At 45.3% G+C, this 20,736-nt stretch overlaps 1 protein-coding gene across 10 annotated transcripts in view; it reads right to left on the bottom strand.

The window, feature by feature from the left end:
• Window positions 1–20,736, bottom strand: part of LOC134995897 (zinc finger protein 768-like) — a 923,052-nt gene that overhangs the window by 67,712 nt on the left and 834,604 nt on the right. The window lies entirely within an intron of this gene.

The following is a 20,736-nucleotide window of genomic DNA, read 5'->3' as shown; positions in this document are numbered from 1 at the left end:
GTCCGGTCAGAGAGGGTAGAGTTACTGTATGCGGATAAGTGAGCCAGTATGGTGAGTAGAAGTCACAAAGATCTATAAATAATAACACAGTACTCTGAAAGCTTGATGATGAGTGATATTTACTGGGGCATGAAGGATGGAGTGTAAGGCTCAGTACACATCAGTGGAAGAGAGAAAGGGGGTAGGAGTTGCACTGATTTTACCCTATCACATAGGGTGGAAAATATTTAGAATGACCGGAATTTACAGATTATTAATAACGTTTTCCAGTACTAATGTCTAGTTATGGAAAGAGAAGTTATGGTAGACTTACCGTCGATAACCCTCTTTCACAATATCCACAGGATATACCTTGCGATATCAAGTAGCGACAACGGAATGACACCAACGATCTAAGCTTTTCAGACTTCCAGAATCCAATGGGATTCCCCCGCTTCCTGGCCCAGGCAATTCAGTTGCCATTCCGCTGTTGCTACCTGAAATCCCAAGATATATCCTGTGGATACCTCCGTGGACTCTGAAGGAGAAATATTGATAACCCGGTGGTGCTCCCTGAGAGTTATGGTAAGCAATATCTCTCTCTGTTGGGGCACACTTATTAAATAATTAAGACTTAACTTTTAATATTACATAGGAATAAAAAATAAAAAAATGAGCTCACAAATAATGACAAAAATATGTATATCTCAGTTTCAAAGATGTGTATTTGAGGATATACTGTTCAAATCTGATCCAAGATACAAAAGTTTGAATGAAATCAAAGGCTCACAGTGATAATATAGGGCCCAATATAATTATAGCCCATTAGTACATTTCCTGTAGCAATAGAACATTCAGATCCCTTTTTTTGTGTGAAAAAAAACGCTTAAGGGATTATACAGTTATATATCACCGTAAAACTGCCAATACTGTTTCCACAACTAATTTCAATTTCTGTAGTATATAGTAGAAATTAGACGTTAAGTATGAAAGAAGCGTATACATGATGCAAAAAAGCTTCTGCTCTTCAATATACACCATAAGCGCTAATGAACTATGTATCACATATAAGATATCACCATTACGTCCCTTTTGATGAAATTAGGGGGTCTTTTGGCCCGATCCTTTCTTCAGTACGGAATGCCTTATAAGGAATCTCCAACATATGAAAACACAGAAAATGAGGAGACAAAAACAACCAATGTGTAGTAAATTCCATCTCTTTTGCACAGATATATGAATAATAATGACTTTAAGAGTCTATAGGTGGTTTTAGAGCGTAGCCCACTCACACCTTAAACAGATAGTCACGTGCATATCAAGGTTTCTTTTCTACAGTATGAATCCTTCTCCCACTTGTACTGCACCCAGAGTGATATTCAATGATCTCTCTCAGGCTATAAGGTGTACTCCTTGGTGTTTTGAAGGTAAAATAGTGAAGTGTACCCAGAAACTCACACTCAAAGGATAGGGGATAAACACATCAAGGTATCTTTTGGCCCAATCCTTTCTTCAATACGGAATGCCTTATATGGACTCTCCAGCATATGGAAACACAAAGAGTGAGGGGACAAAAACAACCAATGTGTAGTAAATTCCTTCTCTTTTGCACAGATATATAAATATTAGTGACTTCAAGAGTCTATAGGTGGTTCTAGAGCGTACCCCACTCACACCTTAAACAGATAATCATGTGCATATCGAGTATGAATACTTCTCCCACTTGTATTGCACCCAGCGTGATGTTCAATGATCTTTCCCAGGCTATAGAGTGTACTTCGTGATGTTTTTGAAGGTAAAATAGTGAAGCGTACCCAGAAATTCACGCTCAAAGGATGGGGAATAAACACATCAAGGTATCTTTTGGGAGAGAAAGGGAGGCAATTCAATAAAGCGTACCCCAACTCACTGCATAAGGTGTGGTGAAACGCCTATCATGGTATCTTTGTATTCAGCTCCTGGTAATGGGCTCCTTCATCATAGTTAAGGGAACTGTTTAGATCTCCAAAAAACTCAATCCCCACAAGGCCGAGAAAAAGGGGGGTACACTAGTTTATTAAAAATACATACAAAGCCTCAAAATACCAACAGTTGGTGTACAAAAAACACATAAAAAGGTAAAATAAAATAAAATGGCTAAGATCCACTCAGAAAAATGCAAAATATAAATAAAAAATGATTCAAACTATGTAGAAAAAAAGTCCATAAAATAAGGTGGCTACTCACACTCCTGCTGTCAACGCGTTTCAGCCCTTAACTAGCCCTTTATCAAGACATAATGGAGTGTGTCGGTAGCTTGATATTTAAAGGGCCTGTGGCCAATCAGGACCCCGCAGGAAGTGACATCAGAATTAATTATTCAAGTGAATATTTTATCCTCTTAGCCCTTTTAACAAAGAGATATTCAAAAGAAAACCTACAATACAATCTCTAATGTTACAGATACAGGGGCAGATGTATTAACCTGGAGTAGGCATAAGGAAGTGATAAACCAGTGATATGTGCAAGGTGATAAAGGCACCAGCCAATCCAATACTAACTGTTAATTTACATCTTGGAGCTGATTGGCTGGTGCCTTTATCACCTTGCACATATCACTGGTTTATCACTTCCTTATGCCTTCTCCAGGCTTAATACATCTGCCCCTATATTCCTAGAGCATGCAGTATAAAAGGGTTGCTAACTGAATAAATAAGTAAACATCGCCGCCGAGCGGAAACCCGCTATTAGGCTCATTGGAAATGTAGTCCTTAAGATTCCTATAGTTTTTGCTCAGGCGGAAGTTGTCAACAGGAAGTCCGATCTCGGGACTTATGGGAAATGTAGTCTTATATATATATATATATATATATACACATATACACAGGTTGAGTATCCCTGATCCAAAATGCTTGGGACCAGAGGTATTTTGGATATCGTATTTTTCCGTATTTTGGAATAATTGCATACCATAATAAGATATCATGGTGATGGGACCTAAATCTAAGCACAGAATGCATTTATGTTTCATATACACCTTATACACACAGCCTGAAGGTCATTTTAGACAATATTTTTTTATAACTTTGTGAATTAAACAAAGTGTGTGTACATTCACACAATTAATTTAGGTTTCATATAAACCTTATACACACAGCCTGAAGGTCATTTAATACAATATTTTGAATAACTTTGTGTATTAAACAAAGTTTGTGTACATTGAGCCATCAAAAAAATAAGAATTTACTTACCGATAATTCTATTTCTCGTAGTCCGTAGTGGATGCTGGGGACTCCGTAAGGACCATGGGGAATAGCGGCTCCGCAGGAGACTGGGCACAAAAGTAAAGCTTTAGAACTACCTGGTGTGCACTGGCTCCTCCCCCTATGACCCTCCTCCAAGCCTCAGTTAGGATACTGTGCCCGGACGAGCGTACACAATAAGGAAGGATTTTAAATCCCGGGTAAGACTCATACCAGCCACACCAATCACACCATATAACTTGTGATCGGAACCCAGTTAACAGCATGATAACAGAGGAGCCTCTAGAAAAGATGGCTCACTACAGCAATAACCCGATTTTTTTGGTAACAATAACTATGTACCAGTATTGCAGACAATCCGCACTTGGGATGGGCGCCCAGCATCCACTACGGACTACGAGAAATAGAATTATCGGTAAGTAAATTCTTATTTTCTCTGACGTCCTAGTGGATGCTGGGGACTCCGTAAGGACCATGGGGATTATACCAAAGCTCCCAAACGGGCGGGAGAGTGCGGATGACTCTGCAGCACCAAATGAGAGAACTCCAGGTCCTCCTCAGCCAGGGTATCAAATTTGTAGAATTTTACAAGCGTATTTGCTCCTGACCAAGTAGCTGCTCGGCAAAGTTGTAAAGCCGAGACCCCTCGGGCAGCCGCCCAAGATGAGCCCACCTTCCTTGTGGAATGGGCTTTTACAGATTTTGTCTGTGGCAGGCCTGCCACAGAATGTGCAAGCTGAATTGTACTACAAATCCAACGAGCAATAGTCTGCTTAGAAGCAGGAGCACCCAGCTTGTTGGGTGCATACAGAATAAACAACGAGTCAGATTTTCTGACTCCAGCCGTCCTGGAAACCTATATTTCCAGGGCCCTGACAACGTCTAGCAACTTGGAGTCCCCCAAGTCCCTAGTAGCCGCAGGCACCACAATAGGTTGATTCAGGTGAAACGCTGAAAACCACCTTAGGGAGAAACTGAGGACAAGTCCTCAATTCCGCCCTGTCCGAATGGAAAATCAGATGAGGGCTTTTACAGGATAAAGCCGCCAATTCTGACACGCACCTGGCCCAGGCCAGGGCCAACAGCATGACCACTTTCCATGTGAGATATTTTAACTCCACATATTTAAGTGGTTCAAACCAATGTGACTTTTGGAACCCAAAAACTACATTTAGATCCCAAGGTGCCACTGGAGGCACAAAAGGAGGCTGTATATACAGTACCCCTTTCACAAACGTCTGAACTTCAGGGACTGAAGCTAGTTCTTTTTGGAAGAAAATTGACAGGGCCGAAATTTGAACCTTAATGGACCCCCATTTCAGGCCCATAGACACTCCTGTTTGCAGGAAATGTAGGAATCGACCTAGTTGAAAATTCCTCCGTCGGGGCCTTACTGGCCTCGCACCACGCAACATATTTTCGCCAAATGCGGTGATAATGTTTTGCGGTTATATCTTTCCTTGCTTTGATCAGGATAGGAATGACTTCATCCGGAATGCCTTTCTCCTTCAGGATCCGGCGTTCAACCGCCATGCCGTCAAACGCAGTCGCGGTAAGTCTTGGAACAGACAGGGTCCTTGCTGGAGCAGGTCCCTTCTTAGAGGTAGAGGCCACGGATCCTCCGTGAGCATCTCTTGAAGTTCCGGTTACCAAGTCCTTCTTGGCCAATCCGGAGCCCGAATATAGTGCTTACTCCTCTCCATCTTATAATTCTCAGTACCTTGGGTATGAGAGGCAGAGGAGGGAACACATACACTGACTGGTACACCCACTGTGTTACCAGAGCGTCTACAGCTATTGCCGGAGGGTCCCTTGACCCGGCGCAATACTTGTCGAGTTTTATAAACATGTGGAAGACTTCTGGGTGAAGTCCCCACTTGCTGACAGTACTATCACATGATTTTCCGCCCAGCGAAGAATCCTTGCAGCTTCTGCCATTGCCCTCCTGCTTCTTGTGTCACCATGTCTGTTTACGTGGGTGACTGCCGTGATGTTGTCCGAATGGATCAACTCCGGGTGACCTTGAAGCAGAGGTCTTGCTGAGCTTAGAGCATTGTAAATGGCCCTTAGCTTCAGGATATTTATGTGAAGTGATGTCTCCAGGCTTGACCATAAGCTCTGGAAATTCCTTCCCTGTGTGACTGCTCCCCAGCCTCGCAGGCTGGCATCCGTGGTCACCAGGACCCAGTCCTGAATGTCGAATCTGCGGCCCTCTAGAAGATGAGCACTCTGCAACCACCACAGGAGAGACACCCTTGTGCTTGGTGACAGGGTTATCCGCTGATGCATCTGAAGATGCGACCCGGACCATTTGTCCAGCAGGTCCCACTGGAAAGTTCTTGCGTGGAATCTGCCGAATGGGATTGCTTCGTAGGAAGCCACCATTTTTCCCAGAACCCTTTCATTGATGTACTGAGACTTGGCTCGGTTATAGGAGGTTCCCGACTAGCTCGGATAACTCCCTGACTTTCTCCTCCGGGAGAAACACCTTTTTCTGGACTGTGTCCAGGATCATCCCTAGGAACAGACGACGAGTCGTCGGAATCAGCTGCGATTTTGGAATATTGAGAATCCAATCGTGCTGCCGCCACACTACCTGAGATAGTGCTACACCGACCTCCAACTGTTCCCTGGATCTTACCCTTATCAGGGAATCGTCCAAGTAAGGGATAACTAAAATTCCCTTCCTTCGAAGGAGTATCATCATTTCGGCCATTACCTTGGTAAAGACCCGGGGTGCCGTGGACCATCCATACGGCAGCGTCTGAAACTGATAGTGACAGTTCTGTACCATAAACCTGAGGTACCCTTGGTGAGAAGGGTAAATTGGGACATGAAGGTAAGCATCCTTGATGTCCCGAGACATCATGTAGTCCCCTTCTTCCAGGTTCGCAATCACTGCTCTGAGTGACTCAATCTTGAATTTGAACCTCCGTATGTAAGTGTTCAAGATTTTAGATTTAGAATCGGTCTCACCGAGCCGTCCGGCTTCGGTACCACAACAGTGTGGAATAATACCCCGTTCCCTGTTGCAGGAGGGGTACCTTGATTATCACCTGCTGGGAATACAGCTTGTGAATGGCTTCCAAAACTGCCTCCCTGTCAGAAGGAGACATCGGTAAAGCCGACTTTAGGAAACGGCGAGGGGGAGACGTCTCGAAATCCAATTTGTACCCCTGAGATATCACCTGAAGGATCCAGGGGTCTACTTGCGAGTGAGCCCACTGCGCGCTGAAATTCATTGAGACGGGCCCCCACCGTGCCTGAATTCTGCTTGTAAAGCCCCAGCGTCATACTGAGGGCTTGGCAGAGGCGGGAGAGGGCTTCTGTTCCTGGGAACTGGCTGATTTCTGCAGCCTTTTTCCTCTCCCTCTGTCACGGGGCAGAAATGAGGAACCTTTTGCCCGCTTGCCCACGAAAAGACTGCGCCTGATAATACGGCGTCTTCTTATGTTGAGAGGCGACCTGGGGTACAAACGTGGATTTCCCAGCTGTTGCCGTGGCCACCAGGTCTGAAAGACCGACCCCAAATAACTCCTCCCCTTAATAAGGCAGTACTTCCAAATGCCGTTTGGAATCCGCATCACCTGACCACTGTCGTGTCCATAACCCTCTACTGGCAGAAATGGACAACGCACTTAGACTTGATGCCAGTCGGCAAATATTCCGCTGTGCATCACGCATATATAGAAATGCATCTTTTAAATGCTCTATAGGCAATAATATACTGTCCCTATCTAGGGTATCAATATTTTCAGTCAGGGAATCCGACCACGCCAACCCAGCACTGCACATCCAGGCTGAGGCGATTGCTGGTCGCAGTATAACACCAGTATGTGTGTAAATACATTTTAGGATACCCTCCTGCTTTCTATCAGCAGGATCCTTAAGGGCGGCCATCTCAGGAGAGGGTAGAGCCCTTGTTCTTACAAGCGTGTGAGCGCTTTATCCACCCTAGGGGGTGTTTCCCAACGCACCCTAACCTCTGGCGGGAAAGGATATAATGCCAATAACATTTTAGAAATTATCAGTTGTTATCGGGGGAAACCCACGCATCATCACACATCTCATTTAATTTCTCAGATTCAGGAAAACTACAGGTAGTTTTTCCTCACCGAACATAATACCCCTTTTTGGTGGTACCCGTATTATCAGAAATGTGTAAAACATTTTTCATTGCCTCAATCATGTAACGTGTGGCCCTACTGGAAGTCACATTTGTCTCTTCACCGTCGACACTGGAGTCAGTATCCGTGTCGGCGTCTATATCTGCCATCTGAGGTAACGGGCGCTTTAGAGCCCCTGACGGCCTATGAGACGTCTGGACAGGCACAAGCTGAGTAGCCGGCTGTCTCATGTCAACCACTGTCTTTTATACAGAGCTGACACTGTCACGTAATTCCTTCCAACAGTTCATCCACTCAGGTGTCGACCCCCTAGGGGGTGACATCACTATTACAGGCAATCTGCTCCGTCTCCACATCATTTTTCTCCTCATACATGTCGACACAAACGTACCGACACAGCACACATACAGGGAATGCTCTGATAGAGGACAGGACCCCACTAGCCCTTTGGGGAGACAGAGGGAGAGTTTGCCAGCACACACCAGAGCGCTATATATATATATATATACAGGGATAACCTTATATAAGTGTTTTTCCCCTTATAGCTGCTGTATTTTTAATACTGCGCGTAATTAGTGCCCCCCTCTCTTTTTTAACCCTTGACTGCAGGGGAGAGCCAGGGAGCTTCCCTCCAACGGAGCTGTGAGGGAAAATGGCGCCAGTGTGCTGAGGAGATAGGCTCCGCCCCCTTCTCGGCGGCCTTATCTCCCGTTTTTCTGTGTATTCTGGCAGGGGTTAAATTCATCCATATAGCCCAGGAGCTATATGTGATGCATTTTTTGCCATCCAAGGTGTTTTTATTGCGTCTCAGGGCGCCACCCCCCCAGCGCCCTGCACCCTCAGTGACCGGAGTGTGAAGTGTGCTGAGAGCAATGGCGCACAGCTGCAGTGCTGTGCGCTACCTTGTTGAAGACAGGACGTCTTCTGCCGCCGATTTTCCGGACCTCTTCTGTCTTCTGGCTCTGTAAGGGGGCCGGCGGCGCGGCTCTGGGACCTATCCATGGCTGGGCCTGTGATCGGTCCCTCTGGAGCTAATGTCCAGTAGCCTAAGAAGCCCAATCCACTCTGCACGCAGGTGAGTTCGCTTCTTCTCCCCTTAGTCCCTCGATGCAGTGAGCCTGTTGCCAGCAGGTCTCACTGAACATAAAAAACCTAAAACTAAACTTTTCACTAAGCAGCTCAGGAGAGCCACCTAGTGTGCACCCTTCTCGCTCGGGCACAAAAATCTAACTGAGGCTTGGAGGAGGGTCATAGGGGGAGGAGCCAGTGCACACCAGGTAGTTCTAAAGCTTTACTTTTGTGCCCAGTCTCCTGCGGAGCCGCTATTCCCCATGGTCCTTACGGAGTCCCCAGCATCCACTAGGATGTCAGAGAAACAAAGGTTTCACTATCTCACTCTCACTCAAAAAAGCCCGTATTTCGGAATATTCCGTATTTCGGAATATTTGGATATGGGATACTCAACCTGTATATATTGTATATATATATATATATATATATATATATATATATATATATATATATATAAATTTTAAGATGTGAATCATTACATTTTATTCTGAATATATATTCAGAAAAAAATATATTAATAATGTCTATCACATATAGGACTTAATGATCCACTTCTTAAATAATTTTGTAGGTATCAATTTTAACCACAAATAACATAATATTGTCAATTTATCTATTTGTGGTTAAAATTTACACCTAAAAATAGTATTTTGATAACCTACCGGTAAATCCTTTTCTCCTAGTCCGCAGAGGATGCTGGGGACGACATCAAGACCATGGGGTATAGATGGGATACGCAGGAGACATGGGCACTCTAAAGACTTTTCATTGGGTGTGAACTGGCTCCTCCCTCTATGCCCCTCCTCCAGACCTCAGTTGTAGGAACTGTGCCCAGGGAGACTGACATTTCGAGGAAAGGAATTACTTAACTAGTGGTGAGATATCTACCAACTCACACCCTCAACCATGCCGCACACATGGCATTCAACATAACACATGCCAACAGGCATGAACTAATTGCAGCAACATGCTGAAACCAAGATAACACAACTTGTGTAACTGTAATAACTAAACTGCAGGAAAAGTACGCACTGGGACGGGCGCCCAGCATCCTCTACGGACTAGGAGAAAAGGATTTACCGGTAGGTTATCAAAATCCTATTTTCTCATACGTCCTAGAGGATGCTGGGGATGACATCAAGACCATGGGGTCTATACCAAAGCTCCAGTATGGGCGGGAGAGTGCGGATGACCCTGCAGCACCTATTGACCAAACTTTAGGTCCTCATCGGCCAAGGTGTCAAACTTGTACTTAGCAAATGTGTTTGACCCTGACCAAGTAGCTGCTCGGCAAAGTTGTAATGCCGAGGCCCCCCGGGCAGCCGCCCAGGACGAGCCCACCTTCCTAGTGGAGTGGGCCTTTACCGACGTCGGTAATGGCAATCCAGCCGTAGTATGAGCTTGCTGAATCGTATTTCTAAACCAACGCGCAATAGTCTGCTTGGAAGCAGGACAGCCAATCCTGTTGAGATCATACAGGACAAACAGAGCCTCTGTTTTCCGTATACGAGCTGTTCTAGCAACATAGATTTTCAAAGCTCTAACCACATCTAGAGACTTTGAATCAGTGAATGTGTCAGTAACTACTGGCACCACAATAGGTTGGTTTATGGGAAAAGCAGAAACCACCTTTGGAAGAAAATGTTGGTGAGTTCGCAACTCTGCCCTATCTTCATGGAAAATTAGGTAAGGGCTCTTGTGAGACAAGGCCCCCAATTCCGACACCCGCCTTGCGGATGCCAATGCCAAAAGCATCACTACTTTCCAAGTGAGAACTTCAACTCTATCTTTTGTAGAGGCTCAAACCAATCCGATTGAAGGAACTGCAATACCACGTTAAGGTCCCATGGTGCCACTGGAGGCACGAATGGAGGCTGGATGTGCAGAACCCCTTTCACGAAGGTCTGAACCTCTGGAAGAGAGGCCAATTGTTTTTGGAAGAACACTGACAAGGCCAAAATCTGGACCTTGATTGATCCCAATCGTAGGCTCGTCTCCACACCATCCTGCAGAAAATGGAGAAAACATCCTAAGTGAAACTCTTCCGTAGGAGCTTTCTTGGATTCACACCAAGGCACATATTTTCTCCAAATACGGTGGTATGTTTTGACGTTACTCCCTTTCTGGCCTGAATAAGGGTGGGGATGACCTTCTTAGGAATACCCTTCCTGGCTAGGATACGGCGCTCAACAGCCATGCCGTCAAACGTAGCCGCGGTAAGTCTTGGTACACACACGGCCCATGCTGCAGCAGGTCCTCTCGAGGAGGAAGAGGCAGAGGATCTCCTATGAGTAACTGCTGAAGATCTGGGTACCAAGTCCTTCTTGGCCAGTCTGGGGCAATGAAGATTGCTCGAACCCTTGTCTTTCTTATGATCCTGAGTACTTTTGGGATCAGCGGAAGTGGAGGGAAAACATACACTGACGGAAACACCCACTGGGTCACCAGTGCATCCACTGCTACTGCTTGAGGGTCTCTCGACTTGGAACAGTATCTCTGAAGCTTCTTGTTGAAACGAGACGCCATCATGTCTATTTCAGGAACTCCCCAAAGACTTGTCACCTCTGCGAAGACTTCTTGGTGGAGGCCTCACTCTCCTGGATGGAGATCGTGTCTGCTGAGGAAGTCTGCTTCCCAGTTGTCTACTCCCGGAATGAATATTGCCGACAGAGCTTGTAGATGTTTTTCTGCCCATCGGAGGATTTTTGTCGCCGCTGTCATTGCCGCTCTGCTTTTCGTTCCGCCCTGCCTGTTTATGTATGCGACTGCTGTTACATTGTCCGCCTGGATCTGCACGGGACGGTCTTGAAGAAGATGTACCGCTTGTTGAAGGCCGTTGTAAATGGCTCTTAGCTCCAGAACGTTTATGTGAAGGCAGGTTTCCTGTTGCGACCAACGACCCTGGAAGTTTTCTCCCCGAGAGACTGCTCCCCAGCCTCGGAGACTTGCATCCGTGGTTACTAGGACCCAGTCCTGAATCCCGAACCTGCGTCCCTCTAGCAGGTGAGAGCTGTGCAACCACCACAGGAGCAGTAGGTGTGACCCTGACCACTTGTCCAACAGGTCCCACTGGAATACTCTGGCATGGAACCTGCCAAACTGTATGGCCTCGTAGGCCGCCACCATCTTCCCCAACAACTGAATGCACTGATGGATCGACACATTTAATGGTTTCAATATCTGTTTTACCATTTTCTGGATTTCCAGAGCCTTTTCCAGTGGAAGAAATACTCTCTGAACTTCTGTGTCCAGAATCGTCCCGAGGAAAGACAACCTTGTCGTCGGTTCCAACTGTGACTTTGGGTAATTTATGATCCACCCGTGTTGTTGGAGTATTGACAGGGAGAGGGATATGTTTTGTAATAACTGCTCCCTGGATCTCGCCTTTATCAGGAGGTCGTTCAGATAAGGGATTATATTGACTCCTTTCTGACTAAGGAGGACCCTCATCTCCGCCATCACCTTGGTGAATACCCTCAGCGCCATGGAGAGACCTAAAGGTAACGTCTGGAATTGGTAATGGCAATCCTGAATCGCGAATCTCAGATAAGCCTGGTGAGGAGGATAAATGGGAACATGCAGGTAAGCATCCTTTATGTCCACACACACCAAGTAGTCCCTCTCCTCCAGACTGGCAATCACCGCCCGAAGTGATTCCATCTTGAACTTGAACCTTTTCAGGAAGAAATTCAGATCTTTTAGATTTAGGATCGGTCTGACAGAGCCGTCCGGCTTCGGAACAACAAAGAGGCTTGAATAAAAACCCCGCCCTTGTTGTGACAACGGTACCAGGACTATAACCTGGTCTTGACATAATTTTTGGATTGCCGCTGTTACTGCTTCTCTCTCTGGCGGAGAAGCTGGCAAGGTCGATTTGAAAAATCGGCATGGGGGAACGTCTTGAAACTCTAGTTTGTTTCCCTGGGATACTATTTGCAACACCCACGGATCCAGGCCAGACAGAATCCAATCCTGGCTGAAGAGTTTGAGACGTGCCCCCACCCGAGCGGCCTCCCGCAAGGGAGTTCCAGCGTCATGCTGGGGATTTGGCAGAATTAGGGGTAGACTTCTGCTCTTGGGAACCTGGAGCCGGTGTGGGCTTCTTTCCCCTTCCCCTACCTGCAAAGAAGGGGGAACCTCTCGCCTTTTTGTATTTATTGAGCCGAAAGGACTGCATTTGCGGGTGATAGGTCCTTTTTTGCCGGTGCAGGCGCAGAGGGCAAAAATGTTGAATTACCTGCGGTAGCCGCCGAGACTAACGCATCCAGGCCATCGCCAAATAAGGCCTCACCTTTATATGGGAGAGCCTCCATGTTTCTTTTGGAATCTGCATCCGCGTTCCACTGGCGAATCCATAACACCCGCCTAGCCGATACTGCCATAGTAGCTGCTTGTGAACTCAAGAGTCCAATATCCTTCATTGCTTTCAGCATGTAGGCGGCAGCGTCCTTGATATTCCCTGACTTAAGGAGTATCTCATCTTTATCAATCGTGTCAATTTCTGATGACACGCTTTCTGACCATTTTTCAATAGCGCGACTCACCCATGTGCAGGCAATAGTGGGCCTGAGCAGTGTACCATTGGTAACATAAATGGATTTCAATGTCGTTTCCATTTTGCGGTCTGCCGGCTCTTTAAGAGAAGCCGTGCCAGGAGGAGGAAGAATTACCTTCTTTGTCAACCTGGAGAGTGCACTGTAACACAGGGGGTGACTCCCATTTTTTCCTGTCTTCAACCGGGAAAGAATAAGCTATGTGAATCCTTTTGGGAATACAATTTCTTTTTATCAGGATTCACCCACATCCCTTCAAACAGAGCATTTAGTTTGTGTGAAGGAGGGAACGTGACTTTGGATTTCTTTTCCTTACATAAATAAGCTTTCTCCTGAGGTACAGGAGTGCTTTCTGTAACCTCCAACACGTCCCTTATAGCCACAATCATATATTGTATACTTTTTGCCAATTTATGATCTATCTCTCTGGATTCACTATTGTCGACACAAGATTCAGAATCCATGTCGGTATCAGTGTTTACAACATTTGCAAATGGTCTCTTATGTGACCCAGAGGGGCCGCCCGCATAAGGAATAACAGCATCCTGAAAAATCACATCTTCCACAGATTTTCTCCAGCATGCAGCCTTAGCTTGCCTAATCTACGGTTAATCAGATGCATACTGTCACGTAGCTCTTTCACCCATGCAGGCTCTTGGTGTACCGGTAGCGCCACCACAATACAACTCTGTGTCCCTAAAATGGCTTCCTCCGGGGAGGAACTCCCTGCCTCAGACAAGCCTCACACGTGTACGCCACACTCACAGACACGCTGGGACTTATTTTGGGGACAGACCCACAGTAAAATCTGTCAGAGGGACACAGGATAGAAGCAGCCAGTTCACAAACCTAGCGCCAGTATAGCCTGTGAACACAGTATGTCCACAGCCCAAAAGCGCTTTTAAATAGTAATATACACTATCAAATTCACCACAATCGCTTTGTGCCCCCCCTTTATAGCACCCTGTACTTGTCAGAAGTGGAGGAGAGGACCAGCGTGTTCTCTGCAGCTCTGAGGAGAGAGAGAAAATGGTGCTGAGTAGTGTGCTGGCTGCCTGAGGAAGAAGCTCCGCCCCTCAGTATCCATGACAATATTTATACTGGCGGGGGTAGGGCTGTGCCAGCGGCATCTTATGACCCTTTTAGCCAGTATGAAGTATTTTTCTTGCTGCCCAGGGCGCCCCCCCCCCCGCGCCCTGCAGTGCCTGTGTGTGTGGGCAGCAATGGCGCGCTGCGCTCCCGCCAGCCGCGCCGCACCTCTGCCGTCACTTACTTGATTGAAGATCATTCTTCTCATACTCCCCTGTCTTCTGACATCTGGCTCTGTGAGGGGGGTGACGGCGTACTGTGGGAGTGAGCATCTAGACAGGGCTAACGTTCAGTTCCCTTCAGGAGCTAATGGTGTCCTGTCAGCCAGAAACCGAGCCATGAAACTCTGAGGAAGTTGGTTCTGCTTCTGCCCCCTCAGTCCCACGAAGCAGGGAGTCTGATGCCAGCAGTTCTCCCTGAAAATAAAAAACCTAACATAAGTCTTTTCAGAGAAACTCAGTAGAGCTCCTCAGAGAGCATCCAGTCGACCTGGGCACATTTCTAAAACTGAGGTCTGGAGGAGGGGCATAGAGGGAGGAGCCAGTTCACACCCAATGAAAAGTCTTTAGAGTGCCCATGTATCCTGCGGATCCCGTCTATACCCCATGGTCTTGATGTCGTCCCCAGCATCCTCTAGGACGTATGAGAAAAATGATTTAAGAGGTGGATCATTAAGTCTAGACTTTATTATATTTTTTTCTGAATATATTTTTTTTTTCTGAATACTCTTACCAAAACGTAATTAACACAGCACAGCAGGACTATTTTATCTTTATTTTTCCTTACTACTAAAACTCTTTCTGTACTCTCATTGACTAGCTTAAAATACGCACTACCTACGGTCATATCGCACTGAGTATACCCAAAATCATCTGATCTTGGAAGCAATACAGTGCTAGGCTAAGGGGAATTCTATTCAAGTCGGAACTGCCATCTTGTCGGAAAGACGTCAGTTTCCACCTTTATTAGGTCAGATACTGTTCCGACCTATTCAATTGGGCTGCCGTTTTTTCCGACAGGTCAGCAATTTCGATTTGTCGAAAAACACGTGGATCGGCGGATTAGCTGTGGATCCACGTGTTTTGATGTATTAGCGGCCAAATCCGACAGGTTTTAGCCCCATTTCCGACAACGTCAATCCGACTCTCAAAAAAGTCGTATTGATTTTGTCGAGAACGGCCAAATGTGAACTGAATACTGAACTGTCGGCTCCTTTACGTCTGAAAGAATCAGACATCAATTGAATATACACCTTAGTCAGTTGAATGGGAGACCTTCTAGGAATACGCCGTTCTGTAGGTGCGTTAAAAGTAAAAAAGGTCAAAAGCAGATGCAAACATTATAAGCACTCTCACTGGTCACGCAATGTCGAAAGAAAACGGCCAACAGCAGAAGCTTGTTTGCATCATGTATACGCTTCTTTCCTACTTAACGTCTAATTTCTACTATATACTACAGAAATTTTAATTAATTGTGGATACAGTATTGAAAATTTTACAGTGATATATAACTAAGTAATCACTTAAGCAATTTTTTCACGCATTAAAAAAAAGGATCAGAACGTCCTATTGCTACAGGAAATCTAATGGGCTATAATTATATCGGGCCCTATATTATCACTCTGAATCTTTGATTTAATTAGATCTTTTGTATCGTTGATCAGATTTGATCAGTATAAATACACATCTTTGAAACTGAGATATACATATTTGTGTCATAATTGTTGTTTGTGAGCAATTTTTTTTATTTTATTCCTATGTAATACTAAAAGTGAAGTCTTAATTATTTCCTAAGTGTGTCAGACACACACTTCAGAACGATGTGTCAACCAGCCAACAGATCGACCGATGGGATGATATATCGATTGCCCATACACACTGAACGATATAGCATTCAACCGCACATTCAGCTGTTCCCTGGATAACTAGGGGAATGACCTATGGGAGCGCACAATTGTCCATGCACATTAGACTATATGGATGATATATTATTTTCCGATCCACGTCAGAACAATATATTGGATAACATATTGTCTGATGGTTACCCGTAAAGAACACCTACTAATGTCTGGCGCTATTTTTTATTATTTATTATTATATACAATTGTGGATGGGTGCCTATATCCGCAATCACACCCACTCCGCACAAGAATCTAAGATAACTCTTATAACTCGTAAAATCTATAGAGCAGCAACCAAGGTATAGTGGCCTGTAGATATGGCCAACACAATCCCACCTGATTAAAACCAGATGTAAACAAAAACGAACTATATAACCCCTTGCGCTATTAAACTTAATTAGAGGCAACAGGACATGAATACACTCAATAGAGTAATTGTAAGATGGTTTTAATATCTATAAAATCAATCATGTAAAAACACAGAAAATTCATCGAAGAATTAATTAATATGCGCATATGAATAAAACTAAATCAATAATTAAATAATAAAACTACTAATTGAGCATAAGAGGTGGATCATATAGCTAATAGTGACCACAGTGGGCTATTCAATACTCATAAAGTTGATAATGTCCTTGTTTTTGTTCCCAAATAGGACAGTCCCATTAGATGTGCTCATAAATATTTCATGATTAAATAATACTTGTAAAGTAAAGAACCATCTGTTTATGTGAGCAATTGGTTAAGTCCATTCATTGGTACATACATAAACAAAGGCTCCATATATATCATACCATATGATATTTAATCATTAAATATTTATGAGCACATCTAATGGGACAGTCCTATTTGGGAACAAAAACAAGGACATTATCAACTTTATGAGTATTGAATAGCCCACTGTGGTCACTATTAGCTACATGATCCACCTCTTATGCTCAATTAGTAGTTTTATTATTTAATTATTGATTTAGTTTTATTCATATGCGCATATTAATTCATTCATTCATTCTTCAATGAATTTTCTGTGTGTTTTTGCATGATTGATTTTATAGATATTAAAACCATCTTACAATTACTCTATTGAGTGTATTCATGTCCTGTTGCCTCTAATTAAGTTTAATAGCGCAAGGGGTTATATAGTTCGTTTCTGATGGTTACCCGGCCTTATTCATCACCCATCACTGAAGAAATACAGATGATGTAGATAGAATCACATGAATAGGATACACCTGGGAATGACAAGATCCCACTAACTTCTAATCACACCACGTAGAGAGCATACATAAACCTTACACCCATAGAGACCGATGTAATTTCTCTAGACATATGCTGTATATACAGTGCATCCGGAAAGTATTCATAGCGCTTCACTTTTTCCAAATTTTGTTATGTTACACCCTTATTCCAAAATGGAATACATTAATTTTTTCCCTCAAAATTCTACACACAATATCCCATAATGACATCATGAAAAAAGTATTTTTGAGATTTTTGCTAATTTATTAAAAATAAAAAAACACTGTAACATACTATGGTCACCATCAAAGGGATAGTATTCTGAAAATAGGAATTTAATACCTACCGGTAATTCCTTTTCTCGTAGTCCGTAGTGGATACTGGGAATGTACTTAGTACCATGGGGTATAGATTGGGTCCATTGGAGCCTGGCACTTTAAGAAAACATTAGTGTGCTGGCTCCTCCCCTCTATGCCCCTCCTAGCAGACTCAGTCTAGGAAAACATTGCCCGAGGAGACGGACATACCATGAGAGAAGGAATATACAACAAGATAGCGGTGAGGTAACGAACCAACACACAACAGTAAAGGATAGCAGTGCTAACCAGAACAGAGGACAGCCACGCTTAACTATAACAAGGAAAGCAACGCTAACCAAGCATGGAACAGGGACAGCAACAGCAGACCCAACCAAGAACACTTACAACCACGTAAGCAGGAACACGAAACACAGGCGTGCGCCCAGTATCCACTACGGACTACAAGAAAATGGATTACCGGTAGGTATTAAATTCCTATTTTCTCTAACGTCCTAGTGGATACTGGGAATGTACTGTGGGGGTCATTCCGACCTGATCGCACGCTGCCGTTTTTTGCAGCGCAGCGATCAGGTCACTACTGCGCATGCACCGCAATGCGCAGGCGCGTCGTACGGGTACAAAGTGGATCGTTGCTGAGCGATGGATTTAACGAAGAATCCATTCGCACAGCCGATCGCAAGGAGATGTACAGGAAGAAGGCGTTTATGGGTGGCAACTGTCCGTTTTCTGGGAGTGTTTGGAAACTCGCAGGCGTGTCCAAGCGTTTGCAGGGCGGGTGTCTGATGTCAATTCCGGAACCAGACAGGCTGAAGTGATCGCAGCAGCTAAGTTCAGACCTACTCAGAAAATGCACAAAACTTTTTTGTAGTGCTCGGCTGCACATGCGATCGCACGCTTGCAAAGCAAAAATAGACTCCCCTATAGGCGGTGACTATCTGTACGCAGCACTGCAAAAAATAGATAGCGAGCGATCAACTCAGAATGACCCCCTTAGTAACATGGGGAAGATACCTCTGCAAAACCGCCTGACCAAACTGAAGGTCATCTCTGGCCAAGGTGTCGAACCTATAAAACTTAACATGTTCGACCCTGACCAAGTAGCTGCACGGCACAACTGTAGGGCCGAGACACCCCGGGCAGCCGTCCAGGAAGAACCCATCGATCTTGTAGAGTGGGCCTGGATAGAACTCGGTAGCGGCAATGCTGCCGAGTAATAGGTTTGATGAATAGTCAATCTAAGCCAAAGAGCAATGGACTGGTTAGAGGCAGGACATCCAATTCTAGTAACGTCATAAAGGCCAAATAGTGAGTCAGACTTTCTGTGACGAGCTGTCCATTTGACGTAAATCCTCAAAGCCCTTACAACATCCAAGGACTTTGGAGCAACCAACGTATCCGATAGTATCGGAACCACAATCGGTTGATTAATGTGAAAGGCCGAAACCACCTTCTGCAAAAACTGTGGGCGAGTCCTGAGCTCAGCCCTATCCTTGTGAAAAATCAAATACGTGCTCTTACAAGATAAGGCCCCCAATTCAGACACCAGTCTAGCAGAGGCTAGAGCCAACAACATGACAGTCTTCCAAGTAAGATACTTCAAGTCCACCCTGTGCAAGGGTTCAAACCAATCCGACTGGAGAAAGGTCAAGACCACATTAAGCTCCCACGGAACCGTGGGAGAGACAAAGGGTGGTTGGATGCGTAGAACACCATTCAGGAATGTCTGTACTTCCAGAAGTACCACCAGTTGTTTCTGGAAGAAGATGGAGAGAGCCGAAATCTGAACCTTGGTGGAGCCTAATCTTAGGCCCATATCCACGCCTGCTTGCAGGAAGAGCAGAAAATGCCCAAGTTGAAACTCCACAGGAGAGTATTTTCTACTCTCACACCAGGAAACATATTTCTTCCAGATACGGTGTAATGTTTTGATGTGACCCCCTTACGGGCCTGGTCCATAGTGGAAATAACCTTGGATAGGAGACCTTTTCTGGCTAGAATCTCCCTCTCAACTTCCAAGCCGTCAAACGTAGCCGTAGTAAGTCTGGATAGATGAACGGTCCTTGTTGAAGAAGTTCCTTAGAAGCGGCAGAGGCCAGGGTTCCTCCAGAGACAAGGTCAGGAGATCTGCATACCAGGCCCATCGAGGCTAATCTGGGGCAATTAGAATTGCCCGAACGCTTTCCCTTTTGAGTCTTTTTAGAACTCTGGGAATGAGAGGTATTGGAGGAAACAGATACAGCGTCCACTGCTACAGCCTGCGGATCCCTCGTTCTGGAACAGTAACGAATGAGCTTCTTGTTGAGATGAGAAGCCATCAGGTCTATCTGCGGACAGCCCCACCGGCGAACCAGTTGTTTAAACACGAGGATGAAGGCCCCATTCCACTGTATGGAGGTATGCCTGCTGGGGAAGTCCGCTTTCCATTTGTCCACGCCTGAAATAAATATGGCGGAGATGGCCCTTGCGTTGGTTTCCGCCCAGAGGAGAATCCTGGACACCTCTTACATTGCAGCCCTGCTTTTTGTTCCTTCTTGTCGGTTTATGTAAGCCACCACTGTGGTGTTGTGCGACTGCACCTGAATGGCTTGATTCCCAAGATAGGAGGCTTGCAGAAGAGCATTGTAAATTGCACGGAGTTCCAGGACATTTATCAGGAGTGCAGATTCCTGACTCGACCACTTACCATGGAACTGGGCCCCCTGGGTCACTGCACCCCAACCTCGGATGCTGGCATCCATTGTCAGTAGAGTCCGAGACTGCATACCGAAACTCCAACCCTCCAAAAGGTGAGATACTTGTAGCCACCATAACAGGGAAATCCGTACTTTTGGCGACAGAGCTATACTCTGGTGCATGTGCAGGTGAGACCCTGACCACTTGTCCAGCTGGAACGGACGGGGATGGAATCTGCCAAACTGAATTGTCTCGTATGAGGCTACCATCTTGCCCAGTAGGCGGATGCAAAAGATGAACTGAGACCTTGAGGGGTCCGAGCACCGAGCGGACCATAGCCTGGATAGTCAGGGCCTTGTCCAGTTGAAGGAACACCTTCTGCGACACCGTGTCCAGTATCATTCCCAGGAAATGAATTCTTTGTGACGGTTCCAGGTGAGACTTCTACAAATTTAAGATCCACCCGTGGTCTGTGAGAAGACGAGAAGTCAAGTCGATGTTGTGTAGCAGACGTTCCCTGGACACTGCCTTTGTCAGGAGACA

The sequence above is a fragment of the Pseudophryne corroboree genome, chromosome 2 (genome assembly GCF_028390025.1).
Source record: "Pseudophryne corroboree isolate aPseCor3 chromosome 2, aPseCor3.hap2, whole genome shotgun sequence".
Taxonomy (NCBI): Eukaryota; Metazoa; Chordata; class Amphibia; order Anura; family Myobatrachidae; genus Pseudophryne; species Pseudophryne corroboree.
Note: the sequence above shows the minus strand (reverse complement) of the source record. Positions and strands in the feature narration are given on the sequence as shown.